Source organism: Halyomorpha halys, unplaced genomic scaffold (genome assembly GCF_000696795.3).
Source record: "Halyomorpha halys isolate HHAL.00 unplaced genomic scaffold, Hhal_1.1 Scaffold438.1, whole genome shotgun sequence".
Taxonomy (NCBI): Eukaryota; Metazoa; Arthropoda; class Insecta; order Hemiptera; family Pentatomidae; genus Halyomorpha; species Halyomorpha halys.
In genome coordinates, this window is record NW_027107367.1 from 755,194 (window position 1) to 763,683 (window position 8,490).

At 27.5% G+C, this 8,490-nt stretch overlaps 1 protein-coding gene and 1 long non-coding RNA gene across 15 annotated transcripts in view; one reads left to right on the forward strand and one right to left on the reverse strand.

Moving 5' to 3' along the window:
• The window catches only part of Lar (tyrosine-protein phosphatase Lar), a 969,819-nt gene that overhangs the window by 476,851 nt on the left and 484,478 nt on the right, over positions 1-8,490 (forward strand). For all 12 annotated transcript variants that reach the window (XM_067045667.1, XM_067045668.1, XM_067045669.1 and 9 more), the window contains one exon: positions 6,343-6,366. The gene's annotated coding sequence lies outside the window, so the exon portion shown is untranslated. The remainder of the gene's footprint in view (positions 1-6,342; positions 6,367-8,490) is intronic.
• The window catches only part of LOC136795367 (uncharacterized), a 188,476-nt gene that overhangs the window by 177,724 nt on the left and 2,262 nt on the right, over positions 1-8,490 (reverse strand). The window lies entirely within an intron of this gene.

Sequence of the window (8,490 nt, forward strand, 5' to 3'; positions counted from 1 at the left end):
ATTTTTGGTTTAATAGTTCTATAATTCTGTTGATTTTTAGTCAATTTCTCCTCTCACCCGTTTGAAGTTGGAAACTATGATAGAATTTATTGAAAGGGCTAATTTTTAAAATTTCGAATATTAGAGATACATATTCTTTTTTATATAAAAAATATTATTGCTTTTATTTCATTTTTTTTTTTTTATCTGAGCAGATTGAAACACAACTGTGTAGATATTTGTCAAATAAACCTAAACGATGATGGGCTACTGACCCACCTCTATTCACTTGTATATGTGTATGTATTTGTATATAAAATATATAGAAATGAGGAAATTATTAATTTCAAAGTTTATGCGATAAATTTTTTGTAATTAAAGTGTATGAAATAATATACTGATTTAATAAAACATCGGTTTTTATGGTGTATGTTTTAATTAATGTATACTTAATTAAAGTTAAGCGAAATAAAAACAAAAGCAAAAAAAAAATCTTTGACAGGAGATCCAGTTTGTATTAGATGGGAGAATATAAAAATGAAAAATTCTGCCGAGGGTTCCAATAAGGGCCAGCTAATATCAGTGTAGCTCATTACTGATTCTTCAATTACACTCAGCCACCTCCTGCTCCGTCTATTCGTACGCGTAACCAATTTTAGGCGCCAGTATTATATATTCTGTATTAAATTGTGTCCCATCTTTTATTTGAAATTATAAAAGATGAAGAAAGGAACTTTTAATAAACTTTAACAGTTTTATAGTAATTATATTGAATAACTAATCAATTCTTAGAGCACTAAAATTGATAAAAAGCGTTGATCATTTTTTAGTAATTAACCTTTGATTAACGCTTTTTTTTTTTTTGCTTAATTTATTTGTGCTATACAATTCTATGAGAGGAGGCGCGGTGAAAGTAGTATAAATCAGAAAATCATCGTTATAGGCTGAGTATTACGCGCTGTTCTACATTTTGAAATCCTTCTTCCCCCAAAACGTTTTTAAGAATGGTTTAAGTGACAATGTGTAAATGGTAAAAATAATACATTTCGAAAAGTAAAAATAATACATTTCGAAAGGTCCTACTGCTTCTAAAACACTCGTCCTATTAAGGTATTTTAGTATTTTTATCTGGCGGGGGAGAAAATTAGTCCGGTTTGTAGGCCTAGAGGTCCTTTTGCCTACCCCTGACGGCTACCGGAGTTGCCGCTTCGTACTAAGATGGTAGAGTCAAGATTTATTTCTCGTGACCGCCGAGAAATAACTATCTACTGTCCCAGGTGGGAATCGAACACACAACATTCTGTAACGGGCGCTCTGGGACCCACGCCATGACCCGCACGGTCGTCACGTCCCTCCTATTAAGGTAATCAGTACTTACCGACCTTGCTAGAATCATTGTTCTACTCAGATCAAGTAGGTTAAGTATTTATTCCAGTACCTTCATAAGTCGCTTTTCATAGCACTTAGTTTCTTAGTTATTTTGAAATCCACATATATATACATATTTAGATTTAGATACTTATTGTTTTAAATACAATGCATTAGTAAATTACCTGTACATTTAGGGTGCCCTGTTTTTTTTTATTTTAATCTTTCTTTTTTTTTTTTTTACTGTTTCTATCAGATGAATGTCAAAAATATAGCATCTAGGGGAAATAAAGAATATAACTCCGACATTGATTGTTTTTTTTTTCGTACCCTCCATTGAAAATAAATAATAATTGAGTACAAAAGATGTAAGTTGTAAATGCTTCTTTCTTTTACCCATGGGTATTTTAAGGGGTATAGTGAGGTCCACTATATGTGGCATTGATTGTTTAAAATTACTCAGATTTTTATTTTATTATTTTATTTCCACAATAATTGTGAAATTTCGAGAGGGTAGAATAAATATTACAAGGTAATCAGTTCAGCACTTACAATAAACAATTAAATATATTTATATTATCTCTGGTTTTCTTTTAATTTTTTTTTCGACGTTTCTTAACAAAAAAAAAAGTTTAAATAATTTATTTTAACGGAATGTCTGGAAATATAATTAAATTCTAACTCCTTTGTTACTATGCTTGTATTATTTTTATTATGAGAACATAAATTCACCCTTTGACAATAAAATAACGTATAGACTATAATTGCTTTACATTTTCATTAATCTTTCAAAAGAGCCAATTTATGTTTTAATCAACATTTAAAATTAACGGAACGCCATTTCACTAAAAACAAAACGAAGGAATACGTCTTTTCAAATAAAAGTTTTATTACTTTTGTAATTTGATTAGATTATTAAAATATTGCTTTACTGTTTTTATCAATAAATTTAAATTTAGAATGACAATGTGAATTAATTAAAATTAAGAATTATTTCAATTATTTGCGTAATATAATTTATATTTTATTCATCGTAAGTTAATATTTTGTTGAATTGTTAGTATAAGATGTAAGTATTCCCTTGATTATAAGGCTTAACCTTAATTTAACTTCTTCCAGTTCAAGTGAAACTATATTGATATTCTTTGTTTTATATAACCATTTGTTCCATCCATTATTAAGTAATAATTGTTTTGTTTTTTATTTATTAAAATTTTTAAAAGTTTTAATTTTTGAAATATTAGTTTAAAAAGGGAAGAAAGCACTTTAAGATAGTTTAATCGGGCAATATTTAAAAAGGGCCTGAAATTGAAAAACGGCATTGTATCTATTAGATTAAAAAAAAATTTATTTTAATATTAAATTGAAAGAAATTCTGATATTTTTATGAAATAAAACGAAAGCAATTTATATAGAAGGACTTAACCTGAATGTACCAAATTAAAAAAAAAATGAGTAAATTTAGGTTATCTTTTATTCTTATCTATTTTTTTATGGATTATGACTTTTCTAAAAAAAAATTTCACGATATTGATTTCAGCTTATCTCATGCATGATCTTTCAAACGTTCATTAATTATTTCTATCTACAAAACACTGTAAGGAGTGACCCAGTTACGTTATCGTTGCGTTAAAAACTAAAAACAATAGTACTACTTTTTTTGGTAAAATTGCTTTTAATGACCTATTATTCAATTTGAGAGAGGACTTCAACAACTATATTGTATTGAAGTATATGTTTATTAAAATATTTAAAAAATAAAGGAAAACATAATAATAATAACTAATAATTAAAGATACTTAATTGAAATAAACCTTGTTCGTGACTCAACCTCGTATTTTTTATGAAACTATGCGTTTTATAACCATCTCATGTATAAATAAAACAAAACGTATGCTTCAAGTTACATGCAACCGTATTTTCTGTTGGAATTGAATATATGTCTATTAATTATAATTGTAGTATCGATGCCATCACTCGATAGCCTCCTGACTGAATTTGGTTTCTATAAAGTTTGTATTGAAACCTTAATCTGATAGTTCTGTGGCTTAATGAAAAAAATGCGGAGCTTCTCTGAATATATTTATCATCGATTTCAGCTTATGTTACAGCTATCAAATACAAGTTTGTAAATAAAATTGTGAAAAAATATGTAACAAAATATGCCAATAAATTTGATTATGAGGTTATGATACGAGGTAATTAATATGTTTTTTTTTCGTTTAAGTTGATTTGTATCTATTAAAATATTGACACAGTTGTCGGTGAATTTTATTTAATAACTTACAAACCTCTTTCTATGCTAGCTCAGATCATGATCTTTTTTGAGCCATTTTTACCAATTGTTTGGAAAAGTTCATGTATCCACTAGTTCACGTATAATTTAAGTTATTTTTGGCAAATCAAATTATGAATCTAAAAGTCATTCAGTGTTCAAAACTTAAATTTCCTCCGGCCACATTTGTGTTTCAAATCAATATTTTCAAAATTAATTTGGCTAATCTTCATTAGTTGCCTTTTAATAATTTTCCAAAAGGTAATAATATACCCATTGATTTTGATAAAATATTATCCATCTTTCAGACAGGTTGTAAACTGTCATTTATTCATCACGTATACTTGCAATTGCCTAACCTGACTTTTGATCATGATGCTATTCATGAAATATTTATATTCAAACTGGAAATATGTACGTGAAATTTTTTTTTTTTAATTTATTTATTGATATTTACAACTGTATAAAAAATACAACATGTAAATTTGATCATAATGACATAATGATATGATACAGGATGTAGAGAAACTACCCAGTAGTAGAACTCTAAATACAGTTTACAATATAAGCTGTACATATAACTGTACAACTAACAAATATACATCTTCTTTTCAGGGGCCTCGGAGGATTGCCAGGAATGGAAGAGGAAGCAATGTTAGAAACTAGTGGGTTTGGGTGGTTAGGGAGTTTATTATGGAATGAATAATATCGGGTTCGGGCTAGGTCGGTTATATAAGGAACATTTAGGTCTTTATGGATGGTTTTATTAGTAACAAAATAAGGAGCATTGAGGATTTTACGAAGGATTTTGGATTGTAAAGATTGGGCCCCAAAGCTCAACTCCGTATGTCCAGATGGGTCTTATTATTGTCATGTAGATCAGTCTTTTGTAATGAGTAGGAAGTTTAGACCGTTTGTCTAGTAAGTGCTGTACTAGTCGGAATCTGCGTGCATTTTCCTGTCTTTTCAGTCTTGTGTGAGGATTCCAGGTTAGTCGTTTGTCAAGATGTATGTACGTGAATTTAAAAAAAATAAAAGTTATTCTTTTATACAAATAATATGGTAGTGATAAATATGTAATAATAATAATCGTTGAAATAACTGGTTACTACTCTTATATGTCTCCTTGGTTTTTTTCAAATAATCACATTTATATATACAGGAATCTTTCTAGTATTTTCCGCATTTCCCGCTCGCGCCTCTATCGACCTCATTGGGAGTTATTGAGGTTAATTTTTTTTTTTCACTTCCCTATTTTATTTGCGATTTTTTCAGTCATTATAAATAATTCATAAGTCATTATCACTATAAGATTAATTTAAAAAAAAAATTATTTCCTTTAAATAACAAAATAGAGGATATATGAGCCATTAAGACCAAAAGTTGTGAATGTATTCTCAACAAAATTAATTTTTATAAATCAATAAATTTTCCTATCTTGAGTACTACAGCATTCAAAAGAACCCTCAGTTTGAACACATTTTATAAAAAACAACTAACGCGTAGAAACAATTTAACTTTCACGCAGTGTTGAGACGTCAGCGAACCGTTACCGGCTTCAGCAGTTGTTTGTAATATTTGTTGTATTATCGAAATAGTTGAGGAGTTTCTCACCATAAGAAGAACTGCCAGTTCATATTATGTTTGTTCTCAGTTCTTAAGCATATTTTTAGTTTACGATGATTATAATATCGACTTATAAATAATAACAAATTTAATAATAATTAGGAATAGTATAAGTTAGGCGATGGCAAAAATAGATTCTTTTTTTTACAACCTATAGTATACGTTGAAATCGACATGGTTCTCATTCCAAAACTTTTTTTTCCAGATTAGATTAAAGAAACTATTAAGACTATACATAATTATTATACATAAACATTAAGATCTAGTTGTTTAAACATAAATTTAAATTTTCCTAGTGAAAACCAAAAAAAAGTATAAATATAAATTAAATTATCATAATATAAAAAAATATAAACAAAAAGTAATAATAAAAAAATAAATCTTAAAGTAAAATTACATGTTAAATACATCCATTCCTATAAATTTTAATTTTATTTAACTAATTTAAAAAACTCTAGACTCATCCCAGTTTTTTTTATTGGTTTTTAAATAAAATACACAACAATGGTAATATTAAATTCAATACTCATTTTTGCAAGTATCAAAATAGCTTCTGATGTTTAATTAATATATTAAATTTTTATTGCAAACGTAAAATCGGTGTTAAAATGTTCTATTTCTATTTTTTTTATTACAATCGAACTTTTGATGAGAAGAAAATTAATTAATTGAATTCTTAATGTAAATAAATAGTATTATCTCAACATTCAAAATTGCTGACTTGGAAAGTATATTAACTTTAATAAAGAATAAGTTAATCCGCTTTTAAAAAAATATATAAATATTTTTCATGTCATAAGATATTTTAGTGACCCCTTCTTGGTTATAAAAAATAATTCGTGAATTAGAATTGCAGGAGAAAAAACAACAGCATTATAAAGAGCAATTTTTATTAGAAAGGGCTTATTCATGTAAAAAACAATAATTTTTGGTAAACTATCAATAAATCGGCTTAGTAATGTCTATTCTATATTATTTTTATGTGTAAATTTTTATACTGGAACACTTAATCAAGTTAAATTTGTTTTATTATAATTATCATTGTTTTTATCTTATTTCATAATATTCTAATACTTTTTATTTTATTTTTTCAGGCCCTGGTAGCATTTTTTCCCGCAGTAAGTATTATTCTACCTTAGAATACCTTGAAATTAATATGTTAAGAGAAACTTTTTAATCTATACATTTATACATCAAAATCTAAGTTTTGATTTTAAATTTTAACTACAGTTTTTTTTGTTTGCATATAGATTTAAATCATTCAATGTTTTATAATCATATTATATTTTTATTTTATTTTTTTAGTTTTAATTATGTACTGTTTGGTATCTGAAGCTGCATAAGCATTACTGTTCATATAAGAGTTGTTGCAATTCTCTTCTTGTCTTTGTACCTTCTTTCCTTTTCCTTTCCTTTATATTTAATAAAATATTTACTAAACCATGTAATATAAACATATTCATAGACCTCTACTTGAATTATTTTCATTTATTATGAAAATAGTTGTAATGATAAATTAGGATCTCATTAATTTTCTTTTGTTACATTTTCTTGATAATTTTTATCTGCTATTTTGTCAATAAATATCTATGTTCCCTCTAAAGAGGTATGGATTGGTCTTTAAATTTTAATGTTATGTGGCGGGACTTCAGATAGTAGCTTAGCTGTTAGGTTTCTATTAGTCAAGATTATTTTATCCTTTATTTAAACTAATTAAAAATAAAAAAATTGTTTGCCTATGACGTGGAATAGTATACATCTGGGTATATTGACGATTAATTTCGTCTCAGTTCTCTGTGTTTGTAGTATATGTTTAAAATAATTATTGTTTTATCAATTTTTGTAAAGAAGAAAATGTAAAGAATTTTTCTGAAGCTTTAAAGGAAGAAAAGATATAAGGATCCTCCGTTAAATTTCAGTTTTGCCGTCATAATGGAGATCAGCCAGGGTTAGTCTTTGATGGCATCTTGTTGGGTTATTGGAGTCTGTAAATAACATAATACGGCGGCTTTTGTGTGCTGTCTTCTTCCTACCCGCCTCTTATGAAGTTATAATGAAATTTATTATAAGCTCTTGGTATCGAGGTAGAAAACCGGAATGGTGACTAGGCATCGTAAGAAAAGGAGTATATGTTGTTAATATTTTATAAAATATGGAATAAAAATCACTCATAAAAAATATTACCACCGTGTGTGTTCTGTTCCTTTTTATTTTTTTATCAAAAACAGTGTGCCAATGTCTTAGGTATAATAAAGGATACAATTCAGCAATCTATAGGAATTCTAGCTATCGACAGGCTATCTATTGATCATATTTACGATTTTTTCATACACAATGAACTAAAAACATATATACCATAAACATTGCTTCCTCCACTCCCCCATACTAACCAGAATAGGATTGTCAAGATTCGTTTCTCATGACTGCTGAGAAATGAATATTAACTGATTCGGGTGGGAATCGTCCCCACATCGTTGTGAACCTCTCTGGTTCCTTCACCGCCTTAGACTGCTCGGCCTTAAATATCAGAAGTGACAGTCTACTCTCGTGTATTTTTCTCAAGCCAATATTTTGTTTTTACTGCCATATAAACTAATTATAGTTCCTTTAATTAATTATTATCGTCTTATATTTAAAGAAGAAATAAAAATCAGTACGAAAATACATAAAATTAGTGTAATAGTTTTTAAAAAAAAAAGAAGGAATGAGTTTCTACAACATAATAACCAGGAAAATTTATTTACATTATTACCAATGTTGTAAAGCCTTGTTTTCCAAATTCATATTGCCATTCAAGTATGAACGAACCATTTAATCTAGAGGTATTTTCATTTATTTCAGCGGAAGGAATTAGCAGTTTTCCTTAATCTTAAAAAAAAATTCATACAATTAATTTTATTCATGTCATATTAATGTAAAAATATTCTGAGAAATGTGAAAACATCCTCATTCTATAACGCCGATATTGATTGCCATATAAAAGAGGTCCAGCAAAATGTTTCCTTGTCCAGAAGTAGGAAATTGTGTATTTAAACTGTGGGAAAATGTTCAAGTAGATTTTTTACGTTATCTAAATTATTGTAATTATATTATTTCAAAATTTTTCGAGACCAGGTAATATTTATCAATTAATTAATTAAATATCCAAAATAGTCTCAACACTATATATTTATTTATTTGTCCTACGTTTCGGCCCTTCCAGCCATCCTCAGGGACATCTAAACATTTAACAGCTTATATTA